The 17,616-nt window shown below is 39.3% G+C and overlaps 1 protein-coding gene across 8 annotated transcripts in view; it reads left to right on the top strand.

Moving 5' to 3' along the window:
* TENM3 (teneurin transmembrane protein 3) overlaps positions 1–17,616 on the top strand; it is a 323,167-nt gene that overhangs the window by 66,924 nt on the left and 238,627 nt on the right. The window contains exon 1 of one of the 8 annotated variants that reach the window (XM_086464014.1): positions 13,013–13,040. The exons of the other annotated variants lie outside the window; for them this stretch is intronic. The gene's annotated coding sequence lies outside the window, so the exon portion shown is untranslated. Of the gene's footprint in view, positions 1–13,012; positions 13,041–17,616 lie in introns of those variants that run through there. 8 annotated transcript variants of the gene reach the window in all.

Below are 17,616 nucleotides of genomic sequence, written 5' to 3'. Positions count from 1 at the left end.
ATTAACCTCTTTCACAAGGATCACAAATCTTCAGAGGATCTCCTATATCTATGTAATTTACTCTCTGTCAAACATATAAAACAAATCTCAGTAATACTTTCTGTTAGGGGGGAAAAGGAACTTGGAAAGGAAATCAAATCTCTATCATGGTTGGCCCTGAAGTTTGACTGTCCAGATCAGACAGATGGGAAAATCCTTGTTTCAACACCCATAACCATGGTTAGACTGATTCTTGGTTAAGCACATTAGCTCAGAGAGTCCATTATGGTTTTGTTGTGGTTTGTTTTGGGGGTTTTTATTGGGGGGGGGGGGGGGGGGATTATTCTGTCACAAGATAATTGATAGAGACTTTTTTAAATTACATGAAATAAGCTAGAGTAAGATTAAGCATGTAAAAATTTGACATTTTTGTCTATACAGCTACGGGTGTTAAGTTTTAGCTCCCTTTTAAAAATAAAACCAGCAGAAATCCTGTGCAGCAAAATATCTGGGAAAGTTTTAAGTCTCTTAAGTACTTTCTTAATTGTTGCTCTTATTTCTTTCTTGTTACTGTGCCAGGCTTCACTTTGTGAGTTGTAGGTTATCCTATTTCATTTATAGTTCTAGATCTCCCCTCTATCTTCTCGTATTTCCTGGTTCATAACACAGATCTTTGCTTCTGAGTAGTTAATTGTTAACTTCCCATGTACTTGTATGATGTTAGAAATATTTCTGTACGATGACTAATGGTGCAGGTAGACATATTTATGTCCTTCTTGCTGATGAGCTTATTTTTGTCCTTTTTGCTGTATAAGAATGTGTCTATCTTTACCTTACACGGTAATTATTTTAAACATATGTTCATCCATAGTTTTGAATCTCACTCTGTTGGCATTACAGAGTAGAATTTGACAGCTGGGTAAGTCCTATTTAAGAGCATATATTGCTAGAACTACTTCCTGCAAAGAAAAACAGAAAATATATAAAGTCCCATTTAAACGGAAAAACAGGAAGGGAACAACTCTTCAGCACTAAATTTCCTAAAATTCCTTTCCAATACATAATCAAAACCTAGGCAAAGTAATTTGGGATTGCACCCATATCTTCATTCCAGACTGCTGCTCTTTTTTGCATTTTCTCTGTATTAGGAGAAAATCTATGTGCCCATGGGTTTAGATTAAAGGCTAGTTTTGATAGTGGAGTAAGAGCTGTAGAGCCTTTCACCACTATGAGGAAGTAGGTTAAATGCCTCCTTCAGAGAGTATGACCTGTGTAAAATTCAGCATTTAATTGCAGTCCTACTTGTACCACTTAGTTACAGTATCACCAGACCAATTATAGCAACATCCAGGCTCATCAGAAGACTGGGCAGAACAAAGTCCAGAGCTATTCACTTACCCTAAAAGTTGCATTAGCTCAAATTTGAGAGCTCTGAAAACAACCTCATTGCTGCTGATGTTACTGTAGCTGGGCTGTGGACAAATGTAATTTTAGTCTCTGATGCTGTCAATCTGGAATCTTTCACAAGTAGTGATTATATTATATAAAAATTTAATTTGTCTGCCATATCTTATGGGGTGATAGAAAATGATGCATTTAAAAAAAATGTTGTTAGAAGAGAATTAGGGCAAAGACTCCTAAAAAGTTGTTAACTCTGGGGGGACAGACTTTTAAAGGCCAGTGCACAGTGCCAAACTCTTGTATTGAAAAATTTTGGCTGAAATACTGGGACATACAGATAATATGGTCCCAGAAAACTTGCCAAGGAAACTGCAGACAGAAATGTAGGAAACTGTCCAAGATTAGGCCTCAGACATGCTGCATTCATTACCAGCAGCTGTGCATGTAAGAAATGTTTCTTTATACCACACAGCCAAACCACTGTGGCCTGTCACTGTCATTTTTACAGCAATTTGCTGACTTTTTAAGAAACAGGAAAACATTTAACTAAAACAGAAGTTGAAATGACTGACAGAAGATAATTTAAGGGAATTTTAGTGGCTACAGAGTGTGTACTGTAGAGCTATGCTGAAGTGCACATGTGTTTAAGATTTTACTTTATGTAATAAAAGTCACTAAGAAAATTAAAAAATTGTGATGGTAATAGTTTAACATTTACTGTAAATCACAGATGCATACCTTAAAAGATTCCTTAAAAAGCCGGAAAGGGGAAAATTATATGACAGTAGTATTATTTTGAGCATTAGGATTTTAAGTTATTGACATTTTCTTTTTAAGATAAATTCAAATATGCCTCCATTAGGGGGAGTTACGCATTCATCACTAAGTGCTTCAGATTTTCAGACACTGATTGGTATGATAGATTTTTCTCTTGAATTTTTTTGTTAACTTTTAAAACACTCTGTTACTACTAGTACCGCCTTGTTCCTCTGTAGTGGGACACGTTTTTAACTTGTTTAATCAACATGAAAAAACGTGCAGCAAAGAAGGTCCAACTTCATCAATTTCTGAATACTTCAGGGGAAAAAAACCCCTATTATAATAGTAAAAATATCTTTATTAATTGGAGGATTTTCCAGGATGAAATATAGATAGTAAGATTTAGAAAACCTGGAGCAAAATTCTCTCTGAAGCAGTTTTTCCTTTGCCCATCCTTTTTTTTTTCATCTGTGAAACTGCTTCTGCCTCAGGGTAGTTCAGGAAATCTATCAGTGTCTAGTTTGTTTACTTTGGTGCAGGAGAGTTTTAAATAGCAATGTGACCCTTGTGCTGGATGTTAGCATGAGTGTTATCAAAAAGGCAAAGAATATCAATGGACTTCAGCTGATAAATTCTTGTGCCAGGCTTTAGAGTATAGTAGTTTTAGATGAGGTATTGAAATCATGTAGTTACATGCCTAAGCACTCTCCATCTAGCTAAGCTCCTGTGTAATGCAGATAGTGACAGATCCCTTTCCTTTATATAGAGAACTGAGAGCCAACCAGTTGAATTCTCTGTGGAGTAAGTCCACTGCATGTTTGCCCTACAGTCACAGTAGGAGCCACTGTGCCCTTGCATAGTGCTTGGAGTACTTTTCTCAGTGTCTGTGGTCCAGCTGGAGGAAGCACTGACTCCTGTGAAACTTCAGAAGAACTTCTGGGAGGGCACATAAGTAGAAAAAGGGATTTCAAACACCCACAATCTAGGATTCTGGTACACCGTATTTGAGGGCTTGTCTCAAAATGAATGCCAGTATCGGTGCTCTGCTCTCTAGGACAGAGCTCTACTGGAGACCTCCTATCTCTGCCCACCATGAAGTTACCACAAAGGTAGGTAGACAAGATGAGAAAGCACAATTCAAGGTGGGGAGAAGGGGAGAGGGAGGGATTAACTGATGACAGCAATTCCTGAAATTCAGTTTTCAACAGTCACTCTCTTTGCCTAGATAGATGACTGAGTTGTGTATGCATAGACATCCTCGTTGTAGAAAAAAAGTATTTGAGTCTCTGGGTGGTGGACACAGAGATGTGAGAATAACTTGTTTACCAGAAGTGGATTGAGACATTAAATGTTGAATAGAGATCTTTCTTGTAATAAAATTAGTATCTTTTGCATACATTTTCCATGCAATTTTAAGAACAAGCCGTTTTCCATAGTTTTCTACTGTTTTGACCCCACTTCGGCCAAGTACTGAGCAGGTACAGCGAGATATGTGTTTCAACTCTAATGAAGCACAAGCATCCCCAGCAAATGGGAAGGAGAGAAGAGTAATCCCAAAGTATGGGAACTTCCAGGTTCTTGAGAAAGGGCTAACAATGTTTCTTGCAGTATAATAGATAGCAGGGGGAAGCTAAGGCAAGTTGTGTGCATGTGGGGAAATACTTCAGAAAACACTGTTGTAGAGAGCAAAGTGAACTCTTTGAGACACTGGTAACACTGTATCTGACTCTTTACCAGTATTAAAGACAGCTTCTATAAATTCTATTCTCTTCAGGACATATGTGATAAAAGCTGCATTTTTACTGAATGTTTTTCTTTGAATCCTTTTCCAGCAGGCTCAGCATTGACCATCTCAGTTACATTTTTGGCCTCAGAACTGTTGCAGTCACACTGGCATTTTCAGTCCTAAATGTGGTTCCACTCTTCCATGTAGGTTTTCATTTCGGCTTTCACTTTGCATGCTTTGCTCTTAAAATGTAAGCACATGGTGGGTGGGAAGAAGGGGGTGAGGGAAAACCCTTTCCTGTAACTTGTGCTCGTTCATCAGCAGTCTAAAAACTCCTGTGTCATACCATTGGCTTTTGTATGCCCTCAGTATATACATACTACATTTAGTTTCTTTCTTTTCCTTGAGAAATACTTTTATGCAGAATAGTCTACCACTTGCTTACATTTTAAGGGCTCTTGTATGAGAGAATTCAGCTGGCCTTTGAATTCCTTCTCTTGGCAGGTAACACCAGAGCTTGCAAATCTGGCAGTGCTTGTGGGAAGGTCTTTAGTGAAATGCATTGTTAGTGAAATCATTTAGATGATGGAATTAGGAAATGATAGTGATAAAGTTGGCTGCTGTGAAAATAGCAGCTGAATGACACAGCCAAACTCCGTGATTTCTGAAGCTGTTTCACACACGTGGATCCATGGCGGTCTGACATCTATGCAGTGGCGTGCCGAGCAGATAAATGGAGTATGGGGAAGTGGGAGTGGGAAGAAAGACTTTAGGGACTATTACACATGATAACTTCTCATAATATACTGTGTTCTGGAAACTTGTGCAACGGTTAGCCTTGCTTGAAGTAAGTTGAGCCCAAGTGGTGGTTTTAAGACCTGCAGTACAGACCGATGGTTCTGTGTCTGACCACAAGGTGAACAGGCTCACTAAAATGTAGTGAGCACATAAAAAAAGCCTGAAATACGGATAAAATGAAAGAAGAAATATTTTCCTCTCCTTCCTCCCCTCATAAGTAAATGATAACTTTAAATTCTTGATAGTGTCTATGCCCTGTTTCTGAATATGCCACGTCTGGTGGTATTGAGTAAAATTATCTCACTAGCAGTTCGACATGTTGGCAAATATTAAGTGTCTTGCGTTGAATGTAGAAAATGATCACCTGATCTCTAGGAGAATTAATATCCAATAAATCACTTCAAGGTGTGCCACAAATGCAATTCTAGATGCACTACAGCACTTAGGTCTTGTACCTAACAACCCACCTATCACCAGGCATTCATCATCTGCCTGAACGTGCACCACAGAAAAGTTTGTTCATGTAGGCAGTTCTGAGTGTACATAAAGTGTATATGAACCCTATTCTTACAGTTATGAAAACCTCCTCTTCTTTTTTTTTCCTTTTTCCTGGAAAAGGTCATAAGGTGCCTACTTAACAGCAGCCTGCAATGTTTTTTTTTAATATATAAACCCAAGTTAATATTTTGGAAAACAATTATTTTATTTTAAACATATGATTTTTATAACTATTTTGTATATAGACCACTTGCAGGGATATGGCTTACACCAGGTGTCAAGAGTAGCGTGAAATAATTTTTATGCCACCTTTCCAAGGCAATAAATGTCATATAAGCATACACAAGTGCAGATATAGTACTTTTAGATGAACATTCTCAAACTGTATGTTAGAAATCTGTTTGACAGACTTACCCAAAGGAAGGATGACACTTTTTTCTGATCTTGCCAAAGCAGCAACTGCGTAACAAGAAAATTTGCTCTGGTGGTTGGGTTTTTTCCCCCAAGGAGTTCTGATGTAAAGGGAGGGAGGAGAAGCTGTAATTAGGAGAAAAGAAATGGTTTCTTTCTACTGAGGAAAAAAAAGAAATTTCTGACCAAAATGATACAGGGATTTTTCAGTCATCTACCCTACAATAAAAAGACAAAATAGGAGATGAAGGACAACAGCAGCTGAACCCACAGTCCTGGCCACATAGCTTCTGTCATGATCAGTGTAATGCTTATTCCAAGAAATATGTGAAATATTTTTTGTGGGAATCACATGGATATTGATTTTTGTGTGTGTGTGTGCGCCTCTGTTATTTTAAAATACCTTTTTAAAGATGTCATTTCAGAGAAGCACTTTGAACTTTTTTGTTGTTGTTTAAGATGATCAGAATACAAGTTAAACTTTTCTAGAGATATGAGATTCCAGCTTCATTATTAAGAAGAACAGTGTTTTTTCTTAGAGCTTGCTCTCTTACACTGATAGGATTGCTCTGCTGGTGGTCTTTACCAATTCTAAGACATTCACAATAGGGTAGTTTTTTCATGAAAGCAAATTCTCTTTGTCAGATCTCTGTACAAAACTATTTTACTCTAAATGGATTGTTTCAAACAGCCTATAGATACCTTGTTTGTTATGAGATGTCCTGTATCTCATGAGTTTACATACCAAATTGACCTCTTTTTCTTTCCAGTTACTTTTTTTGTCACTTTCATTTGCAGTAAATATCATCCTCTTTTTCTTCTGACAAAAGTGTCCATTTTTAATTAAAAAAAAAAAAAACAAACGGTAATCCAGAGGGATTTAGAGCTGTGGACCCAAGTATTAAATGTAAATCAAAACTTAAGTCAGTTGGAAGCTGCTTATTATGAAGATTAGACACTCAGTCTCCAGTTTGGAGCATTAGCTGTGCAAGCAACTGCTTCTTTGCCTTATTTTCCGTATGAAAGACAGTGAGTAGCAGCTGCTGATAGAGGTTATTGAAAAAACGGGAAAACGATATGAAAAATTAAGGGAGGAAGGTGCCACAATTGTTCATGTTTCAGGATCTTTCATAGTTTCTCTAGGGTCCTAAAGTGTGCTGATGCGCTGAAGTGAGTCTTGCGAGATACAAACAGGATTCAAATTAGTTCAGTTTAAAGAGAGAGATAAGGCTCAGATTATAGTTGGATTTTTCTTTCCTCAGTGAAGGATTTAAACTTTTTCCTAGAATACTATTGCCTTTTCCTCTAAAATTAGGTAAAATGTCTTGAAAACATCAGAGTATTATTTTTTATTGCTTCATCTCACCACTGCTATTCATATAGCAGTTCTTCTAAAGCAAATAGGATTAACCTCTTTTTTTGTTGGGTATTTTTTGGTGGTTTTTTGGTAGTTTTTTTTTTGTCGGGGGCGTGGTGGGGAATGTATTTCTTTCAAAGGGCTCATTGATACATCATCTAATCCCCCAGAACTTTTGTGAAAATATCTTCGTCCTCATCACTTAGCTGTACTATAAGATAAGGAAAGCATGTATGCTTTCTGTTTCCAAGAATTGTGTTAATCATTCAAAGCATATGTGCCCTTTTTCTCTGCTGGCTGACTGGTACTGCCTGCATTCAAACACAGGAAATGTATTAGTGAAAAAGTAACTAAAACGATATAAGTATTATGAAAAGTATCATGATCAATGTTTATATCTTCAAGAATTCAGATTTTGGAGACTAAGATATTCAATTTGTGTAACAACAGCAAATTTGTGTTTTCCCATACTTTTATTTATGCCAGAAATTAGTGTACAGTAGGATGATTCTAAGCAGGGCGTTATACTGTTAAACAGCAAAATTCTAGTTATTGTTATACAAAAACATTTTGCATTTTTCACCTTGCCTGAAACTGCATTGAGCTCGCTGGGAAATTTGTCCAAGAGCAGAGGAACGTCATTTACTTAAATATTTTAAGCTACAGCACTCAAAAATCACAGTACAAACATACACTGGGTGGTTTTGTGTTGCTTCTTCGGAAAAAACCAAAACCAAAACCAAAACCCCACGTTATCCACTTACATTCAAGAAAAGTGTCACAATTCAATCGTTTTTTGAAAGGACTGTATTTTGCTATAACTCTTGCCCTTCCCCAGTTTCATCTACTTGCTTACAATTTCCACTTTTATTTTTAGTGACAGTCTGATCTGAAACTGCAAAATTCTTAATATACTCTTTGAAGGGGTTATAAAAAATAGACTTCAGGTTTATCTATGTGACTGAAAATGAAAAAAAAAGTTTATTGTTTTCAGATTTGAACCCTGACTCTGAGCTCATCGTGGTCTTAGTCTGTTCTCGTTTAAATCAGCACCATTAGTGCATGAAAAATGACTTATCTTAGTCTTTACTTGTGAGAAAAATCTAGTCAATGTAGTGTACTATTTAAATCCTTAAGAACTACAAGATGTTCTGCATGTAAATATATTTGGGCACATGCACTTTCTCATGGGAACACGTTATACTACTAAGCCTGTTGATATCAGTAGTATTCTTAAGACTTTTCTTTCTAGACAAGAATTTTCCTTTTTTAATACACTCCCAGCAGGAACTAGAAAGCTAAATTAGAAATATTTTACTTGATTAAGTCTGTTTTGTAAAACAGACATGAGAATATATGTTGCCGTTATAAATGATACCTTATCTAACAAAAATCTTTCTCTTAGGCAGTGTTTACATTTCATAGCTTAATACCCTGCTTTTTTGTAGGGTCGTAAGAAAAACAGGTTCCAAAGTGATGTACTGATGCTATGCAATTTTGGCTTCTAGGTAGATACTCCATTCATGCCTGTTTGTGATGCACATGCAGAAAACAGTATTTCTTTAAAGTACACCTAGCATTTTAGTACAAGTAGCTGTAACACTAATTAACTATTTATGATAGGATGTCTTAACAGGGCACTTAGGCTACTACTATTCAAACAGGTGAATTAATATTTCGCTAAAAAGTTGTTTGTTCCCTTTTAATTAATGTCACTGGTCATCGTTAATGTTGATAAATAGCTGAAATTATTATCTCAATGATGAGGAGAAGAAGGGTTCAGCGATTAGGATAGGCCTTGGAAGACTACCCGAGGCATCATGTTTTCCCTCTCCCATGGTACTACTTTTGTGGTATTGACAAGTCGGCTTTGTGTCTCCATTTGCTATTTAAAAACGGGCATAATAAAATTTTCTACTTTGGCATGATGGCACTCAGAGAAGATAATAGTAAGGACTGACTTGTTATGGGATGCAAGGAGCACAGGTTCTCGTACATGGGACACTCTAGTCTAATGACTACCAGAGTCAGCTCCAGCATAACCTCTTAAGTCCTTTCCAGGCATCAACCTGAAGTGATGGAATTACCAACGTGTCAGTTCTCTGGGATAATGCTTATCTTTAACAGACCGTGAGTATGGCTGTTTGTTACCCCCTTTAAATTCCTGAAAACCCAACACAAATTCAAATGCAAATATCAAAATTAATCATCGTGACTAAGATGCAATAGCCCTCCCTCCTCAACTGAGTGCAAACCAGCCAGATTGAAAGCTGAAACAAAGCCCTGCCTCCAGAAACTAACCACATTCCCAATTCTCCCCTGTTTTCATATACTCTGGAAAAATATGAACTATGCAACATGCTATGAAGGCCATAAAATTTGAGCTCTTCTGGATAAGGGAAGAGGAAACAGTTCCAAAAACTCTGAGTTCCCACAAAGAACATCCTGTTAGCAGTTCCTCACCCTTTTATACCAGCAAAGCCCCAGCTCAGTTGTTTTCAGTGATCTAAATTGTAGCAGTATGACACAGAGAGAGAGAGAAATTCTTCCGCATATGTCAAGGCCAGCTCTGTGGTACCTTTCGGTCCTTTAAACAAACAAACAAAAAAGGTAAGTTTTTAGGTGACCTTGGCAGTGACCTGAAAAGGCCACCATGACTTCAGTTCAGCAGGGAATGAGCCTGTTGTCCGTGAAATGCAGCTTCCAGTAAGGAGAGTAGAAGTAGCTACCGTAGTGATAAATGTACTTGCAGATAGCTGCATGGATTAACACAGCTTTAATTTATTCCACATTAAGAAAAAGGACTATAATGAGTTATTAATAAAGACAGACTAAAAATGGGTTCAAATTCAATGGTTAATGCTCTGCATAATTTACTGTAATAATCCTTCTTTCTGGCCAAATAATGGGGGGGGGGCGGAAGTATTTCTCTCTTTTCCTGTGAATGAAACGTATATGTTATTCTTCCCCCCCACCTACCCACAAGGTTTTGTTTGATCTTTGTACTGTTTGGGCATGAGCAATGTTGGCATAAAGTGTGGTATCTGTGCTCCAATTTGCTTCGCCCCCATTTGTCTACTCCATATAAATATTTTCCCAAGCAAGCATCTATGTTTTAGAGGTCTTTAGTGTTGCACCTAATAGATTTCATGAATCATTTGTGCTGGCATTAACAGGACAGTGGAATTGCAGCACAGGGGGCATCAAAGCAAAGGGAAATGCCACTGCAGCTGGCTGAAAATGGGGAGAAGAGGATCCACTGCAGTGACATCCAGGTCTGTTCCTGGATGTAGAGATGAGGAACAGCGGGGTAAAGAGAGGTTGGCGCTGGCGTCGTTAAGAGAGGCAGAATCTTGCTTTTTTCATAGGCTGCAGTCCTCAGAGAGTGAATGTACAGTGGTACGTATTTGTAGAAAAATGGTACAGAACGTGTAGGTGGGTAGTGACAAGGTAGCTTTCTTTTGGGAAGGGGGACTATCTAAATACCTCTCGCCTTCTATAGCATCTGGCTTTTGCAGGACCCAGTATCCTGGTTGCTGCACAAGTCCATGGCAGTCTTCTGTGGAGGGGGTACAATTACTCTGCCAAGGGCAGCAATTCTCAAAAGAGCTCTAGAGCTCTGCATGAGCTGACTCCAAGCACCCAGTTCCCATTGCTCTTTCTTTCAAGATCTGTAAGGATATATGCCTCAATTAATTACTTGTTCAGTAGATTTTTTCAGTGGTAGAAAGTGCTTATCTTTAGGTACTCCATTCAAGCAGTTTGGAAAATAGTATTTGCATGATCTAATACCCCATTTATTACAACTAGACCTCTTGGAAAAGATGCAGAGAATATGAGTGTTGCTGTGGAATTGCTAGAGACTTTCTTCCTTAACTGACTATATTAGTTCATGATTTTATCTCATACATCTCTTCTTGGCTGGTCTTGCAGCTATCACAGATGTCTGTCCAGAACTTAAACTGCAGAAAGCTTCCAATTTTCAGCACCTCCCCGCCCGCCCCCCCCCCAGCCAAAACCTGAGCAAAGTAGAAGGCAATGCTGACTGTATTACAGTTTCTCCTTGTGCTAAGTTAAGGCATATGTACTCTGTTGCATATCTATCTCGAAGAGCTTCAGTTCAAGATGTAGTATTAGTGCTATTACTTTGGGATTTTTTCAGTATTTTCCCCATTGCCAGCCAAGACTGCCCTCATCAGGACCTGGCTACTTAGCTCATTATTTTCCCCCATTTCACAGTTCTTCTGTTTCAGTCTGTATAGTCTTTGTTTCTCTAGGAAGTTGCAAATGAGCACTAATTGTGTGAGCTTTTTGAATATTATTAAATTTCATATGAATAATACATCTAAAATATGTGCTTTTATTGCAGCCTTCTGCATAACAGTGTTGAAACATATTCTAGAATGGTATTATCTTTCCTGGAAGTGCTGTGTAGTCATTAACCATAGCTTGATCTGATTTTTTGCAAAATGTGGCTTCTGGGTAGTTGCTGTGATAACTTAGCCTGTGTCAGCAACAGAGCTTGTAATAGGGTGAGGGGAGTTAAGGTTAGTTGTTATTAGCAAAGGTCCAAGGGGAAAAAAACATGATATGAGAAATTTTGTAGGAATTATTACACATCACAGTACTTTCTAAGCCAACTCAGAAGAAGGTTCTTTGTATAGTGATGTTAAGACTGAAGTTCGAGATACCATTCCCACAAATATTTTAAAGGAGTTCCATGTTCCACAAGGGGTTAATTAAAAAAAAAAAAATTTTTAAAAAATCTAGTTCTTTTACTAAAGACGGAGGCACTAACTTAAGTTTGATTACAAGCTGAAAGTAGGATTTTCTATTTTGAATTGAGTACATTTGTATCTGTATTTTGTAGGTATCTAGTTGTTCAGGCTCTCTACCGTATTTCAGAAATGAATGGTGACTAATGTGAATGCTGTATTTTGTAGCTTTATCTGACAGCGATGATGCACAAAGCAATGCACCTGATCCTGTGTCCAGTCTGATCAGACTGCAGCTCCAAAGGCTTCGTTAGGAGCAGACTTGAGTATAAATTGTTGAGTATTTTGAAGTAAGCCGAGTTTATTGTAATCATGCCCGTAGAGATGTGAAGAAAACCTGTCCCGAAAGGTGGCAGGAGGAGGGGGAGGTGTTCCCGTTTCAGGTGACGCGTGACGAGAGGGTCGGTTCTCACATCTGTGCGCCCACACCTGCGCTTCGGGCCAGGCCCTGGTGTGGGAGGCTTGGTGATGCCCCCACGGGAGTCCCCTGCTGCAAACACTGGCGGGCTCTCGTTGCCGGCGGTGCCTTACAGGCTTTGGTGACAGTCGGTGCGGGAAGGAGCGCTGCAGACAAAGTTGATGCGGCGTCACGGAGAATCTCCGCGGCGCGGTAAGCCCTTGCCGGCCGCCTAACGTGCCCGGCCGCCCCGCCAGGCCTGCGGGCGCCGCTCCGCTCCGCTCCCCCTCCTCCGCGGGAGGGATCCTTCTGCCTTTCTCCGGAGGTCCCGACCTCCAGCTGTAAGCGCCCCCGGCCGTTTGGCGGCGAACCGCCCGCCGCGGCCCCGAAAGGGTTACGCGGTGCCAGGCCCGGCCCCCGCTCCTCGCCGGGGAGTAAACACAGCCGCCTCAGCCTATCGCGGCGGCCGGCTGCGCGGGACCGGGGGCGAGCGGGGCTCCGCCGGGCGGGCCGCCACAGACGGGGCCGGGCGGCGGAGCGGAGCGGTGCGGCACGGCACGGTAAGGCGAGGCGAGGGGCGGGGCGGTGTCGAGGAGGCGGTGGCGGCGCTGGTGGCGGCGCTGGTGGCGGCGCTGGTGCACCCCCGCGGCGCGGGTCGGGGGCCTGGGGCGGTGCTGGCTCGTTCGGCTGCTCGGGCGGCCCCTGCGAGGAGCCGCCGGGGAGCGCGGGGTTGCGTGTGTGTGTGTGGGTAGTGTGTGCGCGGGTGTGTGGGGGGGGGGGGGGGGGGGGTAGTGTGTGCGCAGTGTGTGCGCGGGCGTGTGTGTAGCGTGGCTAAGCCGAGAGGTGGCCGCTCTTCTCCTGATCCTTGCCCGGCTGCTACCAGAGCCCGACCCGGTGCCCGGCCGGGATGCGGTAGGGTAGATTCGCGAAATCGGAGATGTGAGAAATGAGAAGTTTTTGCGTAATTTGCATTTGAGGTGTTGCATCTCGCTGCGGAGCGTGAGCCTTTGAGCTCCCTCGCCTGCCTCTGTTGTGCTTGTATAATGGGTAAAGTATAAAGTGTTCCTAATTATTATACTTCCTAGAGGCTGCGATACCTGATGTACTGGGGGAGGGGGTTGGTGGTGGAGGAGATTGTGCTAGTTCAAAAGTCTAGAGAGAAAAATGTAACTTCACAACAGTGCAAATTATGCAAATAAAAGTATGGGGATAAAAAAATCAGCCTAGGTTCATTTCTAAAGGATTGTAAAATCCTTCATTTAAAGCTTAGTGTAATCTTTGACATTTATGTGGGCACCTGAAAAAAAAAAAAAACAAACCCTAAAGCAGAGCTCTGGTATGGAAGTACAGTGCTGCTGTGAGCAGGCACATTTCTGTCTGCTGGCTCCTTTTTTGTATACCTAATAAATGATACGTATAGAAAATACAGCTGTGTCACAAAGTCATTCTGTATTCTTAAAGCTTAATGTAATCAAATTCATTGCCTAAAGATGGTGTAGTTGAAGATTTGATCCTTTTTCACTGAAGTGGAAATACTTTCAGTAATTGAAAGCAGATTCATGTCTGGAGTTGTACAAGCCAAGGTTTTCATTTTTAAAATAAACCTTTTGTTCCCCAGCCTTAAATACTTCAGTGAGCCATCCGGAGACCTCTGTTTGTTAATTGCTAGAGTAGACTATAAGGAAGGATTGGGAAAAAAAAAAAAAACACAACTGAGAAAGGTATGTCAGCGATTAAATTTACTTAAAATTATAACGTCTGTATTCCAGTGCATGAACATACCATTGCAGCTTTTGTGCCCACTACATTTTAGGTTTTCTGTTATGTCATGTGAAACTGAATTTGAACTGTCCATCTGTCTGTAGAGTGTTTTGTTTTGTTTTAAACTATCTTAGCTTATGTTCACCTTCCTTAGCCCATTTGTCATTTTTTTAACAGTATGTTGAACAAAAAATCTGGACTTTGAAGATTTGGGGGAATACTGATCTGTTCTAGTAAACAGACCTGACACTTTGCAGCAATAGCTCCCCTTTGTTAACTTTGTGCCTGTTGTCTGGCTGTTACTGTGTAAAGCTTCCAGAAACTTTGCCTTCCGATATTTCAGCGATGGGGACAGAAACTGAGGATGTGAACTACCAAACCCTCAGACAACGACTGAGCTGCTTTCGATCTGTTTGTTACCGGCTACAAAGGTAGAGAACAATGGAGGGAGAGGAAGGGAAGTACCTTCTCTCCTAAACTCTCTAATCTGCAGAATAAACTCAGTAAAAACATGTGGAAAAGTTACTGAAGGTGGCAAGAGTCCGCTATGGGTTAGAGAGTGTATTGACTGCATAATAGACACAAGGATGCGATTGCCTGATGTTAAATACAGGCCATCATTAAGATAAGAATTTGTACATTTGCATAATGGTACTAAATAGGCCAGGTTTATTTCCCTGAACTTGATGGTGTGCATGTGGCTGATGTAGTTCACTTTTCCCTCTTTCTTTCAAAAGGTAAATCTTTTAATATATCCTCAGTAAGTTCAGGTGGAAGCATTTGACTAAAACCTGGGAAGGGGAAAGTACTCAAACAGGATCAGAAAATCTAGCTTACCATTTCTTTTCATCCATCAGGCTGGGGCTCAAAACTGTGAGGCAGCTCACTAACTACAAATGAGACGTTACAAAATTTTTTGATTAATCGCTCTGCGACTCTATGTGGAGAATAGCCCCATATATGTCACAGTATGGAGTTTTGTTTTCTTTCAAGGAGTTCTAAAAAGGCTATGCTACAGTTTAGAAAGAAACCTACAACAGCAGAACCTTTACAAAAATATTTAATGTTTAGATGGTTTTGGCTTACTTGTCATTTTTACTTTCTATCCTTTTTACAGTAGAATTGAGAACATGTGAAGTAATAAATTCCATCCGGTATGGGATACAATTTAATTTATTTTTCCTTTTGAAGAGAAGCAGCTAATGTGGTAGCTCTCTAAAAAATTGATAAATGGTACTCGATGCAATAAAAAAATGTAAAATGTCATGTTAGGTGTGTGTTTGTTTTAAAGGTCCACAGTAAGAATGCTGCTGAGCACCCATCAGTGTATGATGCAAACTGACTCAGCTTAAAGAATTTGTCTTGAGCTGTATTCTTGCATTTCTAATGTGCATCTATGAAGACTTAACGTGACTTATCAAGTTACTGAAATCATCTGATAAGCAATTATGAGATCAGACTATACATCTTTTCTTTCTGTAACTTTTTTTGCATCCCAATTCACTTGTTGAACTAAATAAGGAAAAATAAAAGGTCATATCATGTATGCTTTGTACAATGTTGGTGTTTGAGTGGTGATATCAGAAAATAATACTTCACTGTATTGTTTTCCAAATGAGAAAAGACAGTAGCTTTCCTGTCTTTCCACATGTCTACAAAGATCTGACTGCTGATAGTTTCATTCTAAATTTGGCCATAGGCTTCACTCTGTGTGGGTCTGAAAGACTTTCCTCAAGAGGTAGTTACAGATTTATGCATTTCCGAGTAGCAAGAGGGCTTCTGTATGTCCAGAGCTGTGTAGAGAGATGATGGTGTGAGCTGGTGACATCACTGGTGGTTTGAAGATGTATACATCTTTTTAGGTTTGAACACTTCAAATATTTTTATACAAAATAAGGAATCTGCATGGAATAAAGTAACTGTACTAATAAAATGCTGTTTTCCAACTTACTTAAGTTAAGCTTTTTAAATGTTAGGGACAGGAGGGAAAAATGGCTCTTGTGTTCCTTTGGAATGCTTCACTCCTGTTAAACTTTGAAGAGAATAGGTAGGTAGCTGAAATACCCTGAATGAATGGAAAACAATCGTTCACCTTCTTTGCCTAAGGTTGAAAGAGCAATTCTTCAGGAAAAATTTAGAACTCGCTGGGGCTAACAACAAAGTACATAGTCTTCTTTTGGGACTGGCTAGGGCAACCATCTATCCAAACTTGAAATGGAAATAATTGTTTTGTGTAAACTGCTATAAAGTAGATCGTTTATGAAGCGAGTCCTTTAAATGTAAGAAAGTGGCAGAGTTCTCATATCTGGAGACAGTGTATCATTCTAGCAGGATCTACATGGGAAACAAAACACAGGGTTACCATTTCGAGACCTAGCACAGAGTGAAAGGCCTGTTTATGACTTGTTATATACAGCAGGAAGAATTTTGCATAGCAATAATATATGAATCATTGCAAACTTAAGATATTTGATGTGGTAATCAGTGATGGTAGAAGCACTGATTTTTGTATTGGGTAGTAGAAGGTAGCTTTACAGGAAGTTTAAATTCTGGGGTATTCAGAATTCTCAAGTTGAGTCTGGATTAGAAGTGTAACAGCAAAAGATTTAACCAAATACCTGAACGCTTTGAAATTTGGACGAACTACTTCTACAGTTCAAAGTAATGGTGGCCTGACAAAATGGAAAAGGTAGATATTGTTGCCGTTTCTGAAGATCTGCATTATGGTAAAACTCTTGATTAAATACATTAACAGGGTTTCTGCGTACTGTATTTTCTGTGGCAAAGGAACTGCAGTTTTTGCCGTAGCAGTAAGCTCACATATCTAGTATCACGTCAACAGTGACTTACATGTTTTTATCTTCCTGATACAACTTGCTCTTCTGCCTCTTTCTGGCTCTTACAGAGGATCCAGACCTATACAACAATATTTCTAAGATACCTATAAGAAAAACAGATTTAGATGAAAAAAAAGATTAATCTAAAATAAGATCTCTTGCATGCAACTACAAAAAGAACATCCGACTGCTTTGCCTGATTTTTTTATTCTTTTTATCCTGTTTCAGTTGTTATTAGTGCAAGTGCTATTGATGTGGGGTTTTTTTTCTTGGTGTGAAGAAGAACTAGTGTCTTGAAGAATGCTTTGGGGTGCAAGAAGATATATGAATAAATATTAAAGAAGAAAATAACTGCTATTATCGAATGGTGTTATTTGGTCATTTTTCGTCATTGTATAAATCATGAGACAGCATTACCTTAAGTTTCCAAATTGTCATAACTGCCAAATGAGTTTTTGAACTACTTAAATTTGCATGTCTGGTATAGTTGCTGACCACACACAAAGGAATAAAATTAACAGAAATGCTTTTATTAGAGCAGATCTTCGTTTAATCGTATCGACCTGCATTTTCATAAAACATTATTGTAGCCATGTGTGAAATATAGCCAGTTCCAAATCTGCAGAAATTTCAGAGTTGTTAATTTTTGCAGAACATCTTTGTTTCTTAGTCAGAAACTGCGTTAAAGAAAAGACTGTTGTCCTGGGAGTTGTAAAAAGTAATCTGGAAAGCCTTTTATGTTCTTTCTTTTAAATAAAACAGAATCGCCTTATGTACCAAAGTTAATTTTGTTAACCTTTCATAATTATTTAACCATTATTTCATTTTACCCCCTGCTTAAACATTGTACATTAATGCAATAGACACCTGGCTGTGCTCTTAAAAGTTTATTTGTCTTTCAATTCCTGTGATAGTAG

This window comes from Leptosomus discolor, chromosome 4 (assembly GCF_034619465.1).
Source record: "Leptosomus discolor isolate bLepDis1 chromosome 4, bLepDis1.hap2, whole genome shotgun sequence".
Lineage (NCBI taxonomy): Eukaryota > Metazoa > Chordata > Aves > Leptosomiformes > Leptosomidae > Leptosomus > Leptosomus discolor.
This window is presented reverse-complemented; position numbering and strand designations above follow the sequence as displayed.